Source organism: Hesperophylax consimilis, chromosome 18 (assembly GCF_061612785.1).
Source record: "Hesperophylax consimilis isolate HC1 chromosome 18, BYU_Hcon_1.0, whole genome shotgun sequence".
Taxonomy (NCBI): Eukaryota; Metazoa; Arthropoda; class Insecta; order Trichoptera; family Limnephilidae; genus Hesperophylax; species Hesperophylax consimilis.
In genome coordinates this window covers 26271208-26291757 of record NC_142853.1, presented here as the reverse complement: position 1 = coordinate 26291757, position 20550 = coordinate 26271208, and the positions used below count along the sequence as shown (strand labels likewise).

At 36.3% G+C, this 20550-nt stretch overlaps 1 protein-coding gene and 1 long non-coding RNA gene across 2 annotated transcripts in view; both read left to right on the top strand.

Annotated features, from left to right (window-relative positions):
• The first annotated feature begins 435 nt into the window (after positions 1 to 435).
• eIF5 (eukaryotic translation initiation factor 5) overlaps positions 436 to 20550 on the top strand; it is a 59602-nt gene continuing 39487 nt past the window's right edge. Inside the window, exons 1-2 of the mRNA XM_089642767.1 lie at positions 436 to 611; positions 856 to 987. The gene's annotated coding sequence lies outside the window, so the exon portion shown is untranslated. The remainder of the gene's footprint in view (positions 612 to 855; positions 988 to 20550) is intronic.
• Positions 15557 to 16571, top strand: LOC149415583 (uncharacterized). The gene is made up of 3 exons (XR_016303780.1): positions 15557 to 15977; positions 16114 to 16194; positions 16295 to 16571. It is a non-coding gene; the product is annotated as an uncharacterized LOC149415583 (long non-coding RNA).

Below are 20550 nucleotides of genomic sequence, written 5' to 3'. Positions count from 1 at the left end.
TTTACAAAAAACAGTTTATTTTTAAACAAGTTATACTGGGGAATTAATAAAGCGTGACAGCTGTTTCACCCTCTGAAAACAGTTTGATAATGCCTTCAGAGAGCGAAATAGCTGTCACGCTTAATAATAATTACACGGCAGCACTTGTTTAATAATAAACATATTAATAATGAAACATCCTAAAAATTGAATAACGATTTTTTACCGCGTTTCGGCCAAATTTGATTTACAACCCACTATATTTATAGTCTGCAGCGAATTCAGGAACTACATAATTTATATCAACGAACGTAATACATTTTAAAGTTTTAGCAACAAATAAACTGTAGTTCCTAATTTCATCACCGTGCTCAATCTGTTGATGGCCGTAGAGTTACGAGCTTCAAGTAAACAAGTTTAGCATCCGGTTACCCAGTTCGCCCAGTTCAGTGATGACAACTTAAGGCAAATGAAAATAATTTATTTTCAGTCGTCATTTTGAGTGACAGTGTTTTTTTATCGATGGAAGTTTTCGTGCTATTTTAAAAATCTGCGTAAGGTTATTAAATTTCCATTCTGACTGTTCAGTGGAATAAGATATCTGCACGTGTTTTCAATAATCAGCAGGAGATGTGAGCATTCCCTTTGCACTAATCAATGTTTCATAGTCTTGATATTTGTACCACGTTTTCCACCAGATGGCTTTTGCGTAATGTATTTTTGGTTTACCGTGCGGTAAATATTTTTTGTGAATGTGTAGGTAATGCAATAATTCATAATTCACGAACGTTATGTCTCATTAAATATAAGCCGAATGGAATGAAGTGCTAGTTACTGCCATTTGCGGGAACTGAAAAAATATTTCTCAAATTTCAGATCGATATCCGTGCGAAAACCCATAAGTGAAGATTTCTTCAGCAGAAGGACTGAGGATACCAATTATTTTTAAAGTCCTGCTACCGTCCAGTGGGGCGTTACCATTTTATATGACTTTAGAAAGTTTTACTGGTAAGTTTTTCATTTCATTTTCTTATTTGCACAATTTACAATTCTACCATATTGATTTTTTCGAATTATGCCAAACGAAACCTCATTTTATTTACCTGCACCGCGACACTATTTCAGTGAACTTTTAATATGTATTTTATATCATTCGTATCCATATTGACTTCTTATTAAATATATAGCCATAAAAATGCCAACTTATCGTAAGTGAGGTTAGGTAATTGTAAACATCACCTCCCAAGTACTTATTACATCACAGAATAATCGCTATGCAGATATTATAACAATATTATTTGGTTTTATTTCGCTTTTATAAAATTTGCGTTGGTTTTTGAAATTTTAGATCTACGAGTATAGAGTTCATAGATATTTTAACCGAAAGTTGGATCTTTAGCAAAGCATTTTCAGATAGGTATCAAACAGATTTATACCAACTAATTATTTCAGCAGAAGTATCAATAATTCTATTATTATTCATTATAGGTATTTAATATAATTTCTGTTAATAAATTGCAATTATATCGGGTGTTCTATTCAGTATATTTATTAATTAATTTTTCATCAACATTGTTCCCAAGCGGTAACCGACGTTTTTATCATAGGCAAAAAGATTATAATTATCATTTGATTGCGCATCAACCATTAAAATTTAAAAAAAAAACCGACTAAAAGAAGTATTAACACATGGATTATGGACACGGGAAGGAAGAATATACCTAGATAAAATGTTGCAACCTAACAAGATTAACCTTATATTATGTTTTTCTTCTGTATGTTTTACCACTATACATTTTTCTTGTATATTCTTATGTTTTTTCTTCTATTATTTCGCTTTATAATTTACCTCTTGTATATTTTGAACGTTTACAAAAATTAACGTACTAAAAAAAAATTGGATCAAATTTACACAAATGTCCATATATAATGTGACCTTAGAATGGGGTACCCAATTAAGGTCACATTCTTTTCAACAAATGTAAAAAATAAATACATATAAATAGTTAATAAATTTTATCATAAATTCCATTTGTTCGTAAACTGTACATTATCTCATAAAATAAATAATAAGATCAAATCTTTTTACTTTAATATGACACTATTATTTGCTTACAATCATTTGCTTATTATTTGCCTACGATCATTTGATTATAATCATTTTGTTTACGATCATTTTACCTATGACAGTAACCAAGGCAGTTAAAGTTGGGATAATGCGGTATGATCTACGATAAATATTATTAACGGTAATGGAATATTAATATACATCCACTAAAATGATGATAATCACTAAAAACTGTAACCAAAACATGTCTATTAATATTATAGAAAAGTGATGCACAATCTTTTTAACGATAGGGCCTATTTATCAATTTTATTAATATTTATTGGCCGCAAAGGGTTAAAGGTGTTTAATATTTCTTAAGACACATTGTGCTATGACGAGTTTCCGGGGAGAACTTACACTAAAACATGTGCCCCTTACTGATAAATTTGTTTTAAATTTTACACAACTGATGAACAATCATTTATCCTACTATCAGAGGTTGGATGCCATCAAAACTGTTCTTACTTTAGAAGCAACCATTTATAAACAGTGAAGTTATACTTTAACTCAGTCTTTCTCAAAGTGGGCGATAACGCCCCCTTATGGGCGCTAGAAGCTTTCAAGGGGGCAGTAGAAGGCTCAAAGAAAATTAAGGGGCGTAGGAAATCTAGAGGAGATCTAAATCTCTAAATCTTCCTTATAATTTTTTTATAGCATAACTGGGTGTTCGCCACTTAGTTAGTTTTTAAATTTAGTCAAACACTAACAATGGAATTATATCTTTTCTATCACCGTCATTGCTTCCTCAAAGTTTGCATGGAAAACTGTATCGTACTATTGTTCGTGGCAATCAAGTTCTAACAAGTTTTTGTTAAACAATGCGATTTTTACAACCCTGCTTGAGTCAACATGATTATCTTACATGTTCTAACTTGCTCCCACCCTATCTATCTATCCATATAAGGGTACGTATACATTTGCGAACCGTACCACGAATTACGGGAAAGGAATGAATCAACTGCAAGCGGCGTTTCGCGCCATTTGCGGTTGCTTCGTTTCTTTCCCATAAGTTGAGGTTCAGTTCGGCAGTTCGGCTCGCAAATGTATACGTAGCATAATAGTAGAGCACGTTTCAAAATGATATTTGAAATAACTATTTTTAAGATACGCAACAGATGGTAATGTAAAAATGTAAGTAAAATATGGAGGACAATAGATTTTTTTTATAATCAAGTGGGCGGTGGTCGAAATAAGTTTGAGAACCTGTGCTTTAAGTGAACCATTCTCAAAGTTTCTTCAATTGATAAATAACAAACTGTAATTTTTTAACTAACCGTGAAGTCATCATCGGAATTGACCAATTTAAAATAAAAATTATCAAAAGAAAGACAAACATTCCCGGTTTACGAAAAACCTGACGATATTTGAAAATTTCCTACTACCACCACAGTAAGCGGAAATGTTGCATGTGTTGTATGGCGGACTTAGCCAGCCGAGGAATTGAATACACTACGCCTGGGTGGGACCCAAACGCGAAGTCAACTCAGCCACTGACCGGTTAATTATTTTCAAAGGTTCCTTAGTTCATGTTCATCAATGGTTAAAGTTTAAACCTTAGGCTGGTTCACTAAGCACAATTATTTTCTCCACAAAGAAAAGGAATTGTTTCAATACATTAAGAATAAGTTTTTTTTTCATGCAGAGTCAATTAATACACCTGAGATGTGACATGTTTGCTCTGTGGTGTTTCCGTTCTACTTCTCTGTTTGCTAATGTCATTCATTTTCTTATTTTTCTGCTTTTTTAAATTATAAAACAGCTGGTCTGATTGAAACGTGCTAGCTCTTATCGTGGCGGGTACAATGCACCATTTATACACTAAAATAAAACCACTCTGATAAGAATGGTTTTTATAGTCCATTGTACAGAACATTAACGTTAGATTAAATTCCGATATAACTGCCTAACTGGTGGTTCGAGGCTCAAATCCCGGCGTGCGCAGTTAAATTTAGATAATTTTGTGTTATTTTCACAAATTACTCATTTAAAATAATATATAGTATACTAGCGGTACCCCGCCACGCGTTGCTGTGGCTCAGTCTGTCTGTGCAGATAGAAAAAACAATTACTCGTGTTGCTTTTACATCCAACAGATGGCGCTGTTTTTTTTTTCAAAAAACCATTTTTGTCCTACAGATTACGCTGTTTATTAAAAAAAGCATGTTTTTACCTGTCATAGGTGACATATATACAGGGTGTATCGGCACGTACCCGACAAACTTTAACCAGCTATTCCTTAGCACATTTGGAGTAAAAAATGATATGGGCACTTTGCTGTCCGGTAGCATTTTTTTTAATAATAAATTTACTATTCATATTTTCACCACATGTCACCAATGTTTTATCCTTTGTCAAAGTTTGAAAACCCGTCTGGCAATATTTTGTTCGAGTTTCGTTGAATAATGTACGTACGTACCTACGTTGGCGCGCTTTTACAATCACAACGAAATGGCACGGCACCATTCGTCTCATTTTTAACTATTATTATTTAGTGTGTACGAAAGAGCGATGACACTTTTTGACACACTTGCTAATAACAGCTGTTGAACACGAAACGCAATGCCAATGACAGTGATGTAGTGTGGAAATTTTAAATTTTTTTGTTTTTAATTGAAAAAAAAAATGCTACCGGACAGCAAAGTGCCCATAACATTTTTTACTCCAAATGTGCTAAGGAATAGCTGGTTAAAGTTTGTCGGGTTAGTGCCGATACACCCTGTATATAAATAATATAGGTATATAAAAATATACATATTCGATTGCAACGTTGTGTCATAATTTCAAAGCTATTTAGTGACCAGATCTAAAGAGTCAGGTACTACAATAATAATAACAACATGTGGATGATTTGTATAGCGCTGTTTTTGTGCAAAATCACCCCACGGGCGCTGTACGAATATATAGTAAATGTATACAATAATCTTTATTATTATCTTACTTCCCCACCTTCCTCTTTCCCATCTTCATCCCGTCGTTCCCACTACCTTCAGTCTCATAACATACCCCAATTAGGGATGCCTTAGTCTCACTGGCTCCAGACGTTTGGGAGCAGTTGGGATTCTTCTACGGTTTCACATAAGTATTTTGTTTCGAAGTATATTTTAGTAATTCGGCAAGTCGATGGAATATTCTAATGTATACAATCATTCTTATCGCTATAAAAATGATGAAAGTGAAAGAATTTACAAACAAATAGTTTTTTTTTTGTTATTTGTTTTTGGGGTGTTTTGCCGTGTTGCGCTAACTCCTTCTTTAGCCAACGTTTGTCATACATCTTCGTCACACAAAACACCCCAAAAACTAATAACAAAAATACTTATGGCCGTGAAAATCTTAAATCATAAACAAATGGTTGTTTTAGAGCTTACATTAGATTTTTTTAAATTTCTATGAAGCTCGCAAGAGTGTACACGTAGATCACAATAATAGGGAATTTTTACAAGCTATGAATACCATTAAAAATGTATAGAAGATTTTTTGTACAGGTTTTCCAATAAGAGGTGTTATTTTGATGTTCAATCGTAAAAGATCAATGGTTTCGTTGCTTGTGTGGCACGTAGCGCCGTCTTGTTGAAAGTAAACGTTGTCCAGATCAATACCATCCAATTCCGGCCATAAAAAATCATTAATCATCTCTCGATAGCGCAATCCATTCACCGTAACTGTTGCTCCAGCCTCATTTTCGAAAAAGTAAGGTCCAATGACTCCGCCGGACCATAAACCGCAACAAACAGTCACACGTTGAGGATAGAGAGGCTTTTCAACATTAACTCTTGGGTTTTCCGAGCCCAAGATGCGACAATTTTGCTTGTTGACGAAGCCACCGAGGTGGAAATGGGCATCATCACTCAAGATGAGTTGCATTTGATTCACTCAAGTGAATTTTAATAATTTCAATGCGTTGTTGAAGCGTGTATCGTTCCATTTTTATTAATGGCGTAGATTCTACTTGTCAAATGTCAAAAAATGACAGCTTCAAAAGTAACATCTACCGAAATAGCGGGCTATTCAAAATAACACCTCTTATTGGTAAACCCTGTATTGTATTATGTATGGAAGGTTATTTTAGTTTAGTTGGTAAGGTCAGGACGGCTGTCATCAACGTCGCTCGGCGTGACGTCAACGCCGCCGAATTCACGAATAAAAACGATCGTGTCGTTTTTGATGCCAAACGAAAATGGCCCATTTTAAAGCCTGTCCAGACCACGTTATATTCTCGTGGCTTGGCTTATTTCAGCATATCGCTCGCCATACATTCCCATTGGAATTGCATGACGAGTGATATGCCGAAATAGGACAAGCCAAGATGCATGTAGCGTAATCTATCAGCCCTTAAATGTATTCATCTTTGGGGATCAGGTGGTGAAGGCACGAAATGAAAGGCATGTCGTGAAGGTCACTGTGTTTATTGAGTCAGTTGCCGTGACGAGGAGATGATGTAGGACAAAAGTTGAATACTCCGGACGGTGATGTGCTGGTCAAGCGCGGGTCAGTGAGTCGACGCCGGGCGCTGGTGACCGGGACTCGATGAAGGTCAGGCACTGGCGAAGAACGTAGGTCTTCAGGCACTCCAGTGCTGACGAGACGGCCGAAGGTGCGGCGGACCTTGTAGGCGGTTGAACGGGAGCGGCGTGACCAGTGAGGATGCGGCGTGTCCTCGTGATGGTCATAATGGCGTGGAAGAAGCGCTGGTCAGAGACACTGGAACCAGGGCGCTTGTAATCCTAGTAGCGCTTGCCAGGAACGGCGATCTGGACAAGGCGCTATGATGATGTCCCGATGGAGTTCATGATGGTACGAGCGAAACGGGGAATATTGTCCTTCGCGGGGGGCGCGGGGGCGCACCGTCACTCGTGAGATTTATCCACTGGCGGCAGATTGATGACTGACTGACTGACTCGCTGCGTCGGGCATATTTATACTACACGGCCGACGGTAGCAGTAGGTAGATGGACGGCAACTAAATCCTAGGCACTCGCACAGACTGTATGTTTCAGGAACCTTCGATAGCGCGGCAATTATGCATAGGCCGTAGACTCGAACCTTCTGGCGAGTTCTCGTAATGTCCCAGACTGACTGCGCGGTAGACAACGATGTCGCGAGTAGACAAGTAGGTGTTTGTCTGCTTGTAGTACGTAGGTTGCTCTGTTTACGATGCGATTTGGACTGCAGGTACATAATTCGGGAGTAGGTACTAAGTAGGTCGAGCGGTTTATTATTAATTTGTTAATCTAGATTTTTCTCGACGCTACACATCAATATAAAAATAACATAATTTTCATAATTTTTTTCGAGAATATTTTTTTTTCCTATTTTTATCTGCAAAATATAAAGGTTGTAAATGGATTATGTTTGCATTGGTAAAGTACCTGGTGGTGATGTAATTCAAAATGATGTAAAGACGTGTGTTTTTGGTTTGAAAATTTGACCACCTGGAATAAATTATAGATTCTTTTTAAAAACCTACTACGAGATGAGCCTTTTTATAAGACTAGGAAAAATAATGTTTCAGGCCAGTAAATATTCTACTTCCAAACTTTTTTCGGATTTGCTTTTTAGTACCTGTGAAAAATCACGGAATATTATAATTGTAGGATTTATATTCATTGCAGGTTAAAAAGCGCACGCCATTGAATAACCGCGAAATCGGACTTTATTTGTTCAATTTAATCCCAAGAAATTTAAACAAAAGAAATGCACATTACAAATATTTTACAGGTTAAAAATATTATGTCATAGGTAGGTACTTTATCGCTTGTCTGAATTCTTCACATAATCAGTTCCAATTTTGAAAATGACACTTAAATTGAAATAATATCCGAGTTCATTGAATCTACACACTCACAGATATCACAGACTCATCACTACAGCCGAAACAAATATGTTTGACGATATGACAAATTAAGTTTTTTGAACTATGACCGGAATACATTTTCATATTTGTAGTAATTATGTGTCGTGGCCGACGAATTACCCAGATTTATTATTTGTGATTAATAAGACACGTAAGCTTTTACGTTCTTTAATTATATAAGGTAAGGTTATTGTTCCGAATCTGAGACAAGAGAGAGACGATAAACAACGTATGTACTATTTATACTCCCATTTATCTGTCTCCCTCAGGCACGCGGTCTCTCTCATATTCGCAAACATACGATCACCACAATATTTGTGCTCGAGCTTCACGAAATAACATGCGTTTTGGATTGCATAACCTTATCGCAACCTAATGCTGCCAGTACACGTTGGGACAATGCGCTGGCCCAGCGTGTACATGACACTAGCGTTGGCCGGCCAGCCCGAGTATTGTCGCTTTTTCGTGCACACATCCAAGGATGGTGACCGGTATCTCATCAAAATGACAGTTCAACACACCTACTAAAAGTGATATAAAGTCATGAAAAGTGATGAAACAAAAACTAGGTTACATAGTTAACTATTTACTATCACTTTTTAAAGGTGTGTTTGATTGTCATTTTGATGAAATATCATAGAACCATCCAAGGATCTTGGCCCCAACGTGTGAACGCTGTTGCCAACGTTGGCCCAACGTGTACTAGAAGCTTAAGGAGTTTTTAACTAGATTTCATTCTAGTTTTCAACCAATACTGGTTAATATGCAATAATTTTATTGTATCGCCGCAAGTTGATTGTCGATTATTGTATTGTCGCAACAAATTGCCTTCTTACGGACTTCCCGCATCCCTGTGTACGTGGATTGCTGACTTTTTAAGGGATAGGTCGATTCAGGCGGTTGCTGACGGTTTCACCTCTTCCTTGCACTCCATAAATGCTGGCGTCCCACAGGGATTGGTTCTGTCTCCGACTTTGTTTTTGTTGCACATCAATGACCTTTTGACATGTGCACCGATTCATTGTTACGCGGATGACAGTACAGTTCATGATAGCTTTTTGTTTGACAAGCCCCCAAAGGGCACACAAACTCCAACGGCTCGGAGGGCTTTGAAGCAGAGAATGGACGGTTATCTCAAGAGTATTTTCTCCTGGGGTAAAAATAATCTCCTCGAGTTTAATGTTTCAAAGACCCAATCCTGTCTGATTACGTCTAAAAGGGATCCAAATGATAATCTAGTCTCCTTCAACGGAAGCAATCTTCCGAACAGGCCTTCCATTGATATGCTTGGTATAACTATAAGTGACCAGCTCAGGTACGGGGGCTCCATCGAAGCCAGAGTAAAGTTGGCCTCTCAGAAGCTGGGCGTACTGTACAGGGCCCGCAGATACTTTAATAGTACACAACTGCTGACCCTGTACAAATCGCAAGTGCACCCTACTGTCGAATTTGGCAGCCATCTCTGGTCCGGAGCCCATAAATACCTGAAAAAACCCTTGACTCTGTGCAAAAACGGGTGGTCCGTTTCCCCAATCTTAACAAACGGACTGCAATCTTTAGAGCACAGGCGTCAGGTAGGTATGCTGTCCTTGTTCTATCGGTATTACAATGGAAGATGCTCTGAGGAACTAGCGTCATTGATCCCTTCGGCACCGGTGCGTAGTCGGGATACACGCCAAACGCGCGCACAACATTTGTACACGGTTGACATTTGTCACATGAGAACGGGTCGCTTCTACAATTCGTTCTTAAGTTCAACAGCTCGGCTGTGGAACGAACTGCCGGCCTCTGTGTTTCCTCCCTCCTACAACATGGGACTCTTCAAGACCCATGTTCACTCCTTCCTCTCCACAAAAAGACCCTCCACACAGCATCCCCAAAGATGACATAGGCCCTGAGGGAAATTATTTTCTTCAGGGCCTCCTGTGTGGAGTTAATATAAAAAAAAAAGTTATCAGCTAAATAACCATAGGCAACAATGTAAACTAATGTGAAAATTTATACCTATATACATATTAATTTTTAAAAATATGTAAATAAAATATATTTGGTACATATACCTACATAAAATATATTTGGTAAATATACATAAAATATATTTGGTAAATATACCTAAAATATATTTGGTAAATATACATAAAATATATTTGGTATATAGTATACATAAAACATATTTGGTATATATACAGAAAATTGGGAGACGCTTAATACGCACATTTAAATAAATACATTGTAGTAGTTAGATAATAATGAGAAGTAAGTATTTCAATTTCCGGAAATGGAAAATAAAAATTAAATAAAAATTTTTGACTTGGCGGCCATTGTTGTCGATGTCACACTTTTAAGGTTAGTTTTCTTCTTCTCTTATTTAAACCTAAATATCAACCTAAGACCCTATAAAAGATTCTTAGGTTGTTAGTTTGGGTTTAATTCAAACATAAATAAAATTTTAGTCTGAAAAAAAAAAAATATTATGTTAAAACATGGCGTGAAAAAAAATCATCAAAATAATGCGGTTTTTTTACGAAATAGCTACTAAAATACACTATTTTCCATTTTCGGAAACTGGAATACTTACTTCGCATTGTTATCTAACTGATATGCACTACGCAGTGGTTTTTCTATTTATTGTGCTTATTAACCGTGTCCTTTCTGTATATTTACCAAATATTTTTTATGCTATGGACCACAAAGCAACGCTCCTGTTATTTTGTTGTCTAATAATAATCCTTGCGTGACTTCGGAGCTTGGCTGCGGTCGCTTGCGTGTCGTTTGTCGACTTAATAATAATGTAACTATGTCACCTATGGGGTTATAGCTTTCATGGCCATAAAAATGTGTCACACTCAACCCCCGCAGGGAAAGACTTACCCTCCTGTTGTGATTCATAAAAGGGACATTTTGTATTGCGAGTTCACGGCTTGTATTTTTAAAGCAGGCACGCACCACGAATATTATATACAGGGTTTTCCAATAAGAGGTGTTATTTTGATATTCAAAGAAATTTTTCCCGTAAAATCAATGATTTCGTTGCTTGTGTGGCGTAGCGCCGTCTTGTTGAAAGTAAACGTTGTCCAGATCAATACCATCCAATTCCGGCCATAAAAAATCATTAATCATCTCTCGATAGCGCAATCCATTCACCGTAACTGTTGCTCCAGCCTCGTTTTCGAAAAAGTAAGGTCCAATGACTCCGCCCGACAATAAACCCCACCAAACATTTGGAGAGAAGAAAGGACTTAGTTCAAACTTAAAACAACTCAATTACTGTCAAACTTGTTGTGAAATCAGATATGAGCGCATCAGCAGAATGCTGCCTGCTCATTACATAATAATAATAATAATAAACAGTCACACGTTGAGGATAGAGAGGCTTTTCAACAATAACTCTTATGTTTTTCGAGCCCCAGATGCGACAATTTTGCTTGTTGACGAAGCCACCGAGGTGGAAATGGGCCTCATCACTCAAGATGATTTTTCGATGGAATTCTAATAATTAATAATAGTGAATTTTATTAATGTAATAAAATTTATTAGTGGCGAAAAAATGGCGTAGTTTCTACTTGTCAAATGTCAAAAAATGACAGCTTCAAAAGTAACATCTACCGAAATAGCGGGCTATTCAAAATAACACATCTTATTGGAAAACCCTATAACATTTAATTTTCATGGCTTATCGAAACAATCCACCCGTACAAGATTTCTGATAAAATTGCAGCACGCAGCTCTGAATATTTATTTAGATTTCTAGTCTAAATGATTTCTACCTTCTCATAATCCTGAATTTAAATATTATTTTTTTAATCAACCTCACTATAGTCCCACTAGCAAGAGTCACGTGCAGTGGCGGCTCGTGACTTTTGAGTGTGATAGAGTGCCAAGTTTGAAAAATTCGACATCATTGATGTTTGATTTTTTGTAAGAAGATTTTCATACAAAAAACTGAATTTTCGAAAAAAATTAATAATACATTTTCGTCTACGACAACATCAGTAATGCCCTTTTTTGTAATATTGGCATTCTAAGTAAAATGGCTAACGGTGAAACAGATGTTGACCTTGAACACGATGATATTTTTACACAAAATTGTAAACAACCTGCTACCCAAATATTTTTCGAATAAAATTGTATACAACAAGGACATACACAAATATAAAACTAGGACGTACAATCAAATTAGACTACCAAAGAAGGACAAAGCGAATACCCAGAATAGTATATTATATAAAGGGATGAAATACTATAACGCGCTGCCGGAAAACCTTAAGTCTGCCCCAATTGAAAAGTTCAAGATGTTGTGTAGGAGCCACATCAAGCAAGAAAAAAAACATAGTATATTTGTATGTAATAATTAATTAGTCATTTGTAAACTTAAATGTACAAATTACTAAAATAAAAACAATAAATAAAAAAAAATAAAAGTACACCCAACAGTCACGAGCCGCCACTGGTCACTAGTACTAAGATATAAACAAAACTAATAATAAAATTAGTTAGCTTATTTATATACATTGACCAGATCTGAATAGCCAGGTACTTTCCCACCTTACTCTTTCCCATCTCCTTCCCCTCCGCGCTAATCCTCACAACATCCCCCAATTGGGGATGCCAAAGTCTCACTGGCTTTAGACGGTTGGGAGCAGTTGGGACTCTTGTTCGGCAAAAAACCAACTCCAGCACAGGTGAAGCGTGTTTTTGAAATAAATGGCCGTGGAAAACGTGAGAAAATGGGCTGGCGGACCGACTGACCGGGATGGGTGAATATCACTTGACCGCTCCGCAGTGCTGACAAAAATCAATACGAATTATTAATACTGCTTGGGTAGCCTTTCGTTAAGAAGGAGTCACACGATTGTATTTTCGTTAATTTCTGCCTTTCATTTTGCCTCTTCCACTCGAAATGAAACGTCTGAACACAAGATGAAAGAAAAGTGCCGAATGAATTCATTAGTGAACCGATCCGTCGATGTTGGATTTCGGCATTCGGCATCTTTCACTCGCCCTCGGAATGAAAGAAAAATGAACAGTCTCAACACGGAATGAACGGTCGTTCATTTCTCTCAGTAAAATTTGCAGTTTTATCCGGGCAGGTACTACCAAGGCGCACGACTTCGTTCGACGGCATCATAGTGGGAAAGGACGGATGAATGTTCATTTCTATACAGGGTGTATCGGCACGTACCCGACAAACTTTAACCAGCTATTCCTTAGCACATTTGGAGTAAAAAATGTTATGGGCACTTTGCTGTCCGGTAACATTTTTTTTTTAATAAAAAATTTACTATTCATATTTTCACCACATGTCACCAATGTTTTATCCTTTGTCGAAGTTTGAAAACCCGTCTGGCAATATGTTGTTCGAGTTTCGTTGAATAATGTACGTACGTACCTACGTTGGCGCGCTTTTACAATCACAACGAAATGGCACGGCACCATTCGTGTCATTTTTAACTATTATTATTTAGTGTGTACTAAAGAGCGAGGACACTTTTTGACACACTTGCTAATAACAGCTGTTGAACACGAAAAACAATTCAAATGACAGTGACGGAGTGTGGATTTTTTATTTATTTTTTGTTTTTAATGGAAAAAAATGTTACCGGACAGCAAAGCGCCTATTACATTTTTTACTCCAAATGTGCTGAGGAATAGCTGGTTAAAGTTTGTCGGGTACTTGCCGATACACCCTGTATAGTACTGTATGAACGCGGAATGAAATAAAAATGAACGTTCACTCGAGTGAACAATCCCCCAAGTGAACTGTCTGATTCATTCTTTAGGAGACATACACCGGAATAAATAATAATAACGTGGAATAAATTATGTATGCATTGCGAACGGCAACGCGAACAGAGCCACGAATTATGGGAAAGGAACGAAGCAACTGCAAGCGGCGTTCCGCGCCATTTGCGGTTGCTTTGTTCCCTTCCCATAAGTTGAGGTTCAGTTCGACTCGCGTATGTGTACATAATGTAATGCTAATTTGGATTAGTTACTTGGGTCGCGTGTCTCTTCACCATTCCTGCTGCTTGTAATGAAATGCATTCATTTCCTTAAGCGTCAGCTACACTACTCGCTTCGACGCTTCGACGAAGTCCTCGACGAAGTTAGCTGAAGTTCGAAGTGCGTGCCCACACACTCGTGCAACTTCGCGAGTAACTCAGTCCAGTCCTTTGACTCGGGCGCATTTACCGACAACAATCGGAAGTCGGGCGAAGCGAAGCGAAGTTGCCCGAAGCGAAATGAAGTTCGTGCCCACACTATCGTATTCGGTCAACTTCGATCAACTTCGCGAGTAGTGTAGCTGGGCTTTAACAGCAATCTTCCAAACTCTTGCAATACTATGTAATAGGTAAGTAGTCTGGTGATTAGTTGCATTCTTGAATGCAGTCTAAAGGTCAACCGATCGTGTTCTGTCAGTTGCATTGGTTTGGGTTTAGATTGAAGTAAATATTTTAAATACTGGCGATGAATGTATCCGTTTGAACCCAAAATATCCTAATGCGGTTATATATCGACATTCCGCTGTTATCTCCGTTCTAACATTTCCTTATTTCCCGTAAAGGATTCATTTAACAGAAATATGTATAGGTTACATGAGCTCTAATCGGCCGGACCGTATTTTCCGAATTTTAATTTGTAAATTATGTTTCCGTTTTGAATGAATACTGGATGGTGACCGGATAATTCATCACATCTTTAAAAAAGTTATATAAAGTCATGGAAAGTGATGAAACAAAAACTTTATTAACTGGGTTATTAAGTAGGTTAGGTTTAAATTTTTTTTCATCGTTTCTAATGACTTCATATCACTTTTTAAAAGTGTGTTGAATTGTCACTGAGTTGAGTTACCATGGAACCATACTGGATATACTAATATAAGAAATATAGTTAGTGTACTACTGTCCCACTTGCACTGGGGTCATGGTGTCGATATAAATCATATTATCCAAGATACACATGTCTTGTCGATGTAAACACAAACAACTTGCAGACTTTATTATTGATTTCGCGATGTTCTAATAATAGTCTTAAATGGATTACAAATATTATGAAACACACTTCAAAGGGCGCTTTATTTGCCCTTTTTAGTTGCTAAATAATTTGTTATGTTTTACCTGTTTTATAGACACAACCGAGATGTAGTGAGGGCTTCAAGGGCTTATATAAGGGGATGATTCAAACCCCCATCTGCCTCAGTATTGCACAGGCGAAAATTAATTCTTGGAAAATACAACAATAGTTTTTGCACCACCTCTTTAATCAATGATGTAAATAATAAATTGTTGTAGTAGAGGTCCCATAAAACTTTCTAATTAATGTTCCAACCTTTTCCCTACCTTTCTCCCCTGTCGAACCCCTCCTCTTAGGGTCGAACCCATGTGAATGCTATAGCTACGCACTAGGTTAACTCCTCTTTTTGGGTTTTAAAACTTTTCTCTTCTTTTTGAGAAATTACAGAACAAAAAAATACACCGGGTGTATTTCTCCCAATCTATACAATAATAATAAGTGTCTTATTATATATTTTTTAACAAATATATAATAAGTGTCTTATTATATATTTTTTAACAAATATATAATAAGTGTCTTATTATATATGAAGACCCCAAGGCAAGAAGTTGTTAACTTACATTTTCGTAAAAAATGAGTTAGAATGCTCTCTAAACTAATTCGCATACGCTCTTTCCAATGAACACCATGCCAGAGCTTAAAAACAGCAAGAACATGCTTAAATCAATGTGATGAACATGTTAACTACGTGTTTCTGTGACATTAAGTTGATAAAATCAGGGCAAGAACTTGTTAACTACTAAGTTAGCAAGTTCTTGCCGTAATTCTGTAATTAACAACTTCTTCCCATCTACATTGGTTTAGATTTCGATGGTTAACATGTTATTCACTCACTTTGATGTTTACCTTGGTGGTTTTAAAAAGTTTTGCAGTGCGTGTTTTTTATTTAAAAATCATCGAAAATGAGTTCCAGAGGTGAAAAAATGGTGAAGATGTGTCAAAAATTGATCAGGGAATCAGGTAAGCTGTATAAAACATTATCGTTCATCTTAATTTATCCTTAAATTAGTTAAAATGGGTGAATCATTTTTGTTTTGGTGTTTTTCTGTCTAAAAGTCAACAATTTTTTATTGTAATGCTTATTAATTTGTTTCAGGAAGTGTTCAAGAGTTCACTAATTTAGTACAACCTGAGAAGCATTTAGAAATACCTCAAAATAATGTAATTTTAATGGATGGTAAATGCAAAAAAAAATGTTTTACTCTGTGACTCTGAATATTCTTTTATGTTTTCTATGTTTTGAATTCCTTTAAATGCTTTACAATATTTCGTTTCAGAAAGTGTTCAAGACTCTTTGACTGGTGTTGAGTTTGGGATATTATTAGGAATACCTCAACATGATGTCATGTTAATGGAAGATAAATTTAAAAATACTTTATTGTGACACTAAATTCTTTTGAACATTGAACTAAAAATGATTATTTTATTGTACTTTGTATTTTCAGAAGATAATCAGAGTAGTCTAGAGTATATCGCTACTACCACTGGTACAGGAGATATAATTTTGGAATACGTACAACATGATGAGATATTCAATACTTTAAATCAAACTGGCGAGGATAAGGCTTTATAACTTGAATTGAATTTTATTTTACTGGTTTGCATGTAATGAAGATTAAATTATTATTTTCAGATGCAGCTCTTGCTGTGGAAAGCAGTGTAGGACAATATACTGAGGACGCTGAAAGCGAAATTGAAAACAATTTAAACGTTTCTAATATAGAAAACAGTCATTTAGAAGGTAATTTGTCTTGCTGTACCTAGGTATATAATTTCAGATTAACTTTAAAAAAAAAAACATTTTTGACTGTTCACGAACTGATATGAATGTGTGTATTATTTTTAGGCACTAAAAAGAGTAGGAAGAGGCCCAAGCTAGGGCGAGCAAGAGAAATAGCGCGGGACGCTAGGATGAGAGGTGATTCTAATGTTAATTATAAAAAAGCCTTAAACCTGCTAAAACACCAAAACTGGAAGAAAATCTTTGTGTTAGCAACTGCAGATTGAAATGTAATTCAAGATTTAATGCCGAAGTTAGGCAAAAACTCTTTCTAGAGTTTTATTCACTACATTCAGAAGCCCAATCAACTTTGTTATTGAGATCGATGAATATTAAAAATATAACCAGGATCACTTCGGCCAAACGATCCTGCAATATAACGTACTCTGTTTCAATACAAGGAAATAATGAACAAGTTTGCAAACCAGCCTTACAATCCATTTACCAAATAGGTAGAGGCAGATTAGATATTTCGAGGAGAAAAGTAGCTGCAGGAGTTTCATCACCAGCAGTAAGTCACAGAGGTCGCCACTGCACGAGGCCTAACAAAACACCAGATAACCAGCTTAAAGAAGTAAGAGAACACATCAATATTTTCCCTGCAGAAGCTTTGCATTATTCCAGGAACAAAAATCCCCATAAATTGTACCTCGCATCCGATTTGTCAATCCCAAAACTGTATGAGCTCTATAATATGTTTTGTGGAGAAAAAGAGTATGCTCCTGTTTCGTTGAATCGTTACACTAGGATCTTTACAGAGGATTTCAACTTGTCGTTTGGTGTGCCTAAGACAGACACTTGTGGGACTTGCGATAGCAACAAATCTGACCAAATTCATGTAAATATGTATAAAGCTGCATTTGAAATGCAAAAACATGATTAGAAAAAGGCATCTGAACTTTATACACAATACAAAAAACACTATCGGAAAAAAGGTTAACTTTCAAAAAGGAATTCGCTGGATAAGAGTGGAGGAATTCGGGATTTATAAATATCGCGAATCACTCTCCGAAGAAGAGCCTTGGAAAGAAGTGGATCTTAAAAAAAAGGTGTGAAACATTATCTTCCCCGCCAATGCTATCATCAAAAGTGAGAGATAACAAAAAAATCGATGCGGCCAAATGGAATGATATCCAAAACTTGTTACCATACCTGGATGAGGTTTTTCGTGGATTTTTTAAAAGTCTCAAAAAAAAAATTGATACATGCTCTGCTACCTTTTCTTTTCAATAATAATAATTATTTAGTTACTTTATATTAAAAAAAAATTGTTTAATTTGTTTGATTAAATAAAACAACAAGAATGTAACATGTTCTTGCCTTTCAATTCTGTATCTTCCTCACCTATCCCTGAAGATGGCATGAACATGTTAACTACATTTTTTTGTAGAAAACATGTTTATTTTAACTTTTAGACTGCAAAAGTACTTAATATTACTAGATGTAATGTAAATTTGGTTTGTTTACTACACTATGAAGGATCAGTACATTGTATATGACATTCAAATAAAAAAATATAAGGCAAAACGCAAAAGTCTAAATATCTCAGAATGCCTTCAATGTAAGTTAACAACTTCTTGCCTTGGGGTCTTCATATTTTTTAACAAATATATAATAAGTGTCTTATTATATATTTTTTAACAAATATATAATAAGTGTCTTATTATATATTTTTTAACAAATATATAATAAGTGTCTTATTATATATTTTTTAACAAATAGATTTTTTTATTTTTAAAAGAAAGACAAACATTCCCGGGTTACGAATAACCTGACAATATTTGAAAATCTCCTACTATCACCACAGTTATCCTTTGTCTAAGTTTGAAAACCCGTCTGGCAATATTTTGTTCGAGTTCGTTGAATAATGTACGTACGTACCTACGTTGGCGCGCTTTTACAATCACAACAAAATGGCACGGCACCATTCGTCTCATTTTTAACTATTATTATTTAATGTGTACGAAATAGCGAGGACACTTTTTGACACACTTGCTAATAACAGCTGTTTAAAACACGAGAAACAATTCCAATGACAGTGACGGAGTGTGATTTTTTTATTTATTTTTTGTTTTTAATTGAAAAAAATGTTACCGTACAGCAAAGTGCCCGTAACATTTTTTACTCCAAATGTGCTAAGGAATAGCTGGTTAAAGTTTGTCGGGTACGTGCCGATACACCCTGTATTACAAGGTGTTTTTTTTATTCAGTTGAGGTGTTTCGGTTTCAGTCTGTATTTGGTGTCGGTATATTATTTATTTCTTATCTCCCCATGTTTTGTATCCAGCTTTTTATTTGAGGTTTAAATGTTAAAATATTATTATGAGTTTAGAATGAGAAGTTCTGAAAAGTGTATGTGAGAATGCACAGGGAAGTGCATGTGCAATATGTGCATGTTCACTAAACGCAGCGTGTTAGGCGATTGTCACGCGAGAGGTGCGCTGCTTTATTTCTCATTGCATTTGATTAACTATTTTCTTCATAAATACTAATTATTGCATTTCATATTACTAATAATGCTATGGATATGGCTCGATTAATGACCCGCCGTGCATTATAGCGCAGTATATTGTACACGAATGTGTTATTCCGATGTAGGAACACGTGTTTATAAAAATTCTAGTATTTTCGCATTTCGTCATTTATAATAACAGAATAAACTCATATGCATGAACACGTGTTTCGACATATTATGAAAGTACCAATAGTTTATTAGAAAATGGCCTGCTGTCACCTTTTTCACGTGATTTTAATAATCAGCATTACTCATATTTCTCTGTGCCGTTTTCACTGTTTCTGACATTAGCTTTTCTACTGAAAATGGATGTCGAATTCGCGTTTCGGTATTAATTATTTTTGGAGATGTAACTGACTGTAATATAGGTAGATATCAGATGCCGTTAAATATGCTAATATCATGGTGGATTATAATAATTACACTTCCTTTGATTCTAGAAATAATTAATTCCGTGTTTTCCGAGAGACGTATTTCTGCTAGAGATGAGTATGTTCTGCGTTTTGCCGGAGGCTCCAAGGAGTGCTCCCGTTTAAAAGAACTCTAGTTCTAGGAGTGGCTTCGGGTTCCGAGTTCTTGGGTACGATCTGTATGACGCACGGTTCTGGGGCTCTATTCCTGAATCGAGTGCGCTCGTAATCGCCGTCGAAAGTACGTACGTTGGTCGTCGTTGCTATTCCCGAAATTGGTCGAAGGTACATACTTCGACGCCAAACGTCAAAAGTCATTCCACACAACAACTACTGGGTATAACCAGTAGAAACAGGGCAGCGAGTGGTAGGTTGTTGGCGTTTCTATGGAATTGGCTGTCAAAATCTAGTCTAGCTGTCAATTTTTGTTTTACCGCGCGGATTCCGCAAATGTAAAAGTGGGTGAAAATTTCCCACTTACTAAGTCTTTATCGGAGCTTACAAGCACAATTAAGAGTTGCTTTTGGCAATTTGTAATATGTCCCGCAGCCATTTCTGTTTTGAATAACGAATAACTGTTGTCTGTTTGACAGTCACACCATAAAATTCCCAAAAACATCCGGAACATAGACAATATTCACAGGGGTGCAATATAATCATCTCTTCTACCAACTTCGACCGTTCGACGCTCAAGAATACGTAAAATTGAAACATTCGAAAAAGTTAGTCGCGACGTCTAGTAGTTTTTCACTCGAAGACGGCGCATACGAAAACGATTGATCGTTTAACTCCAGAATCGCAGGCCTATCTCCCAAATCGATCCCGGAC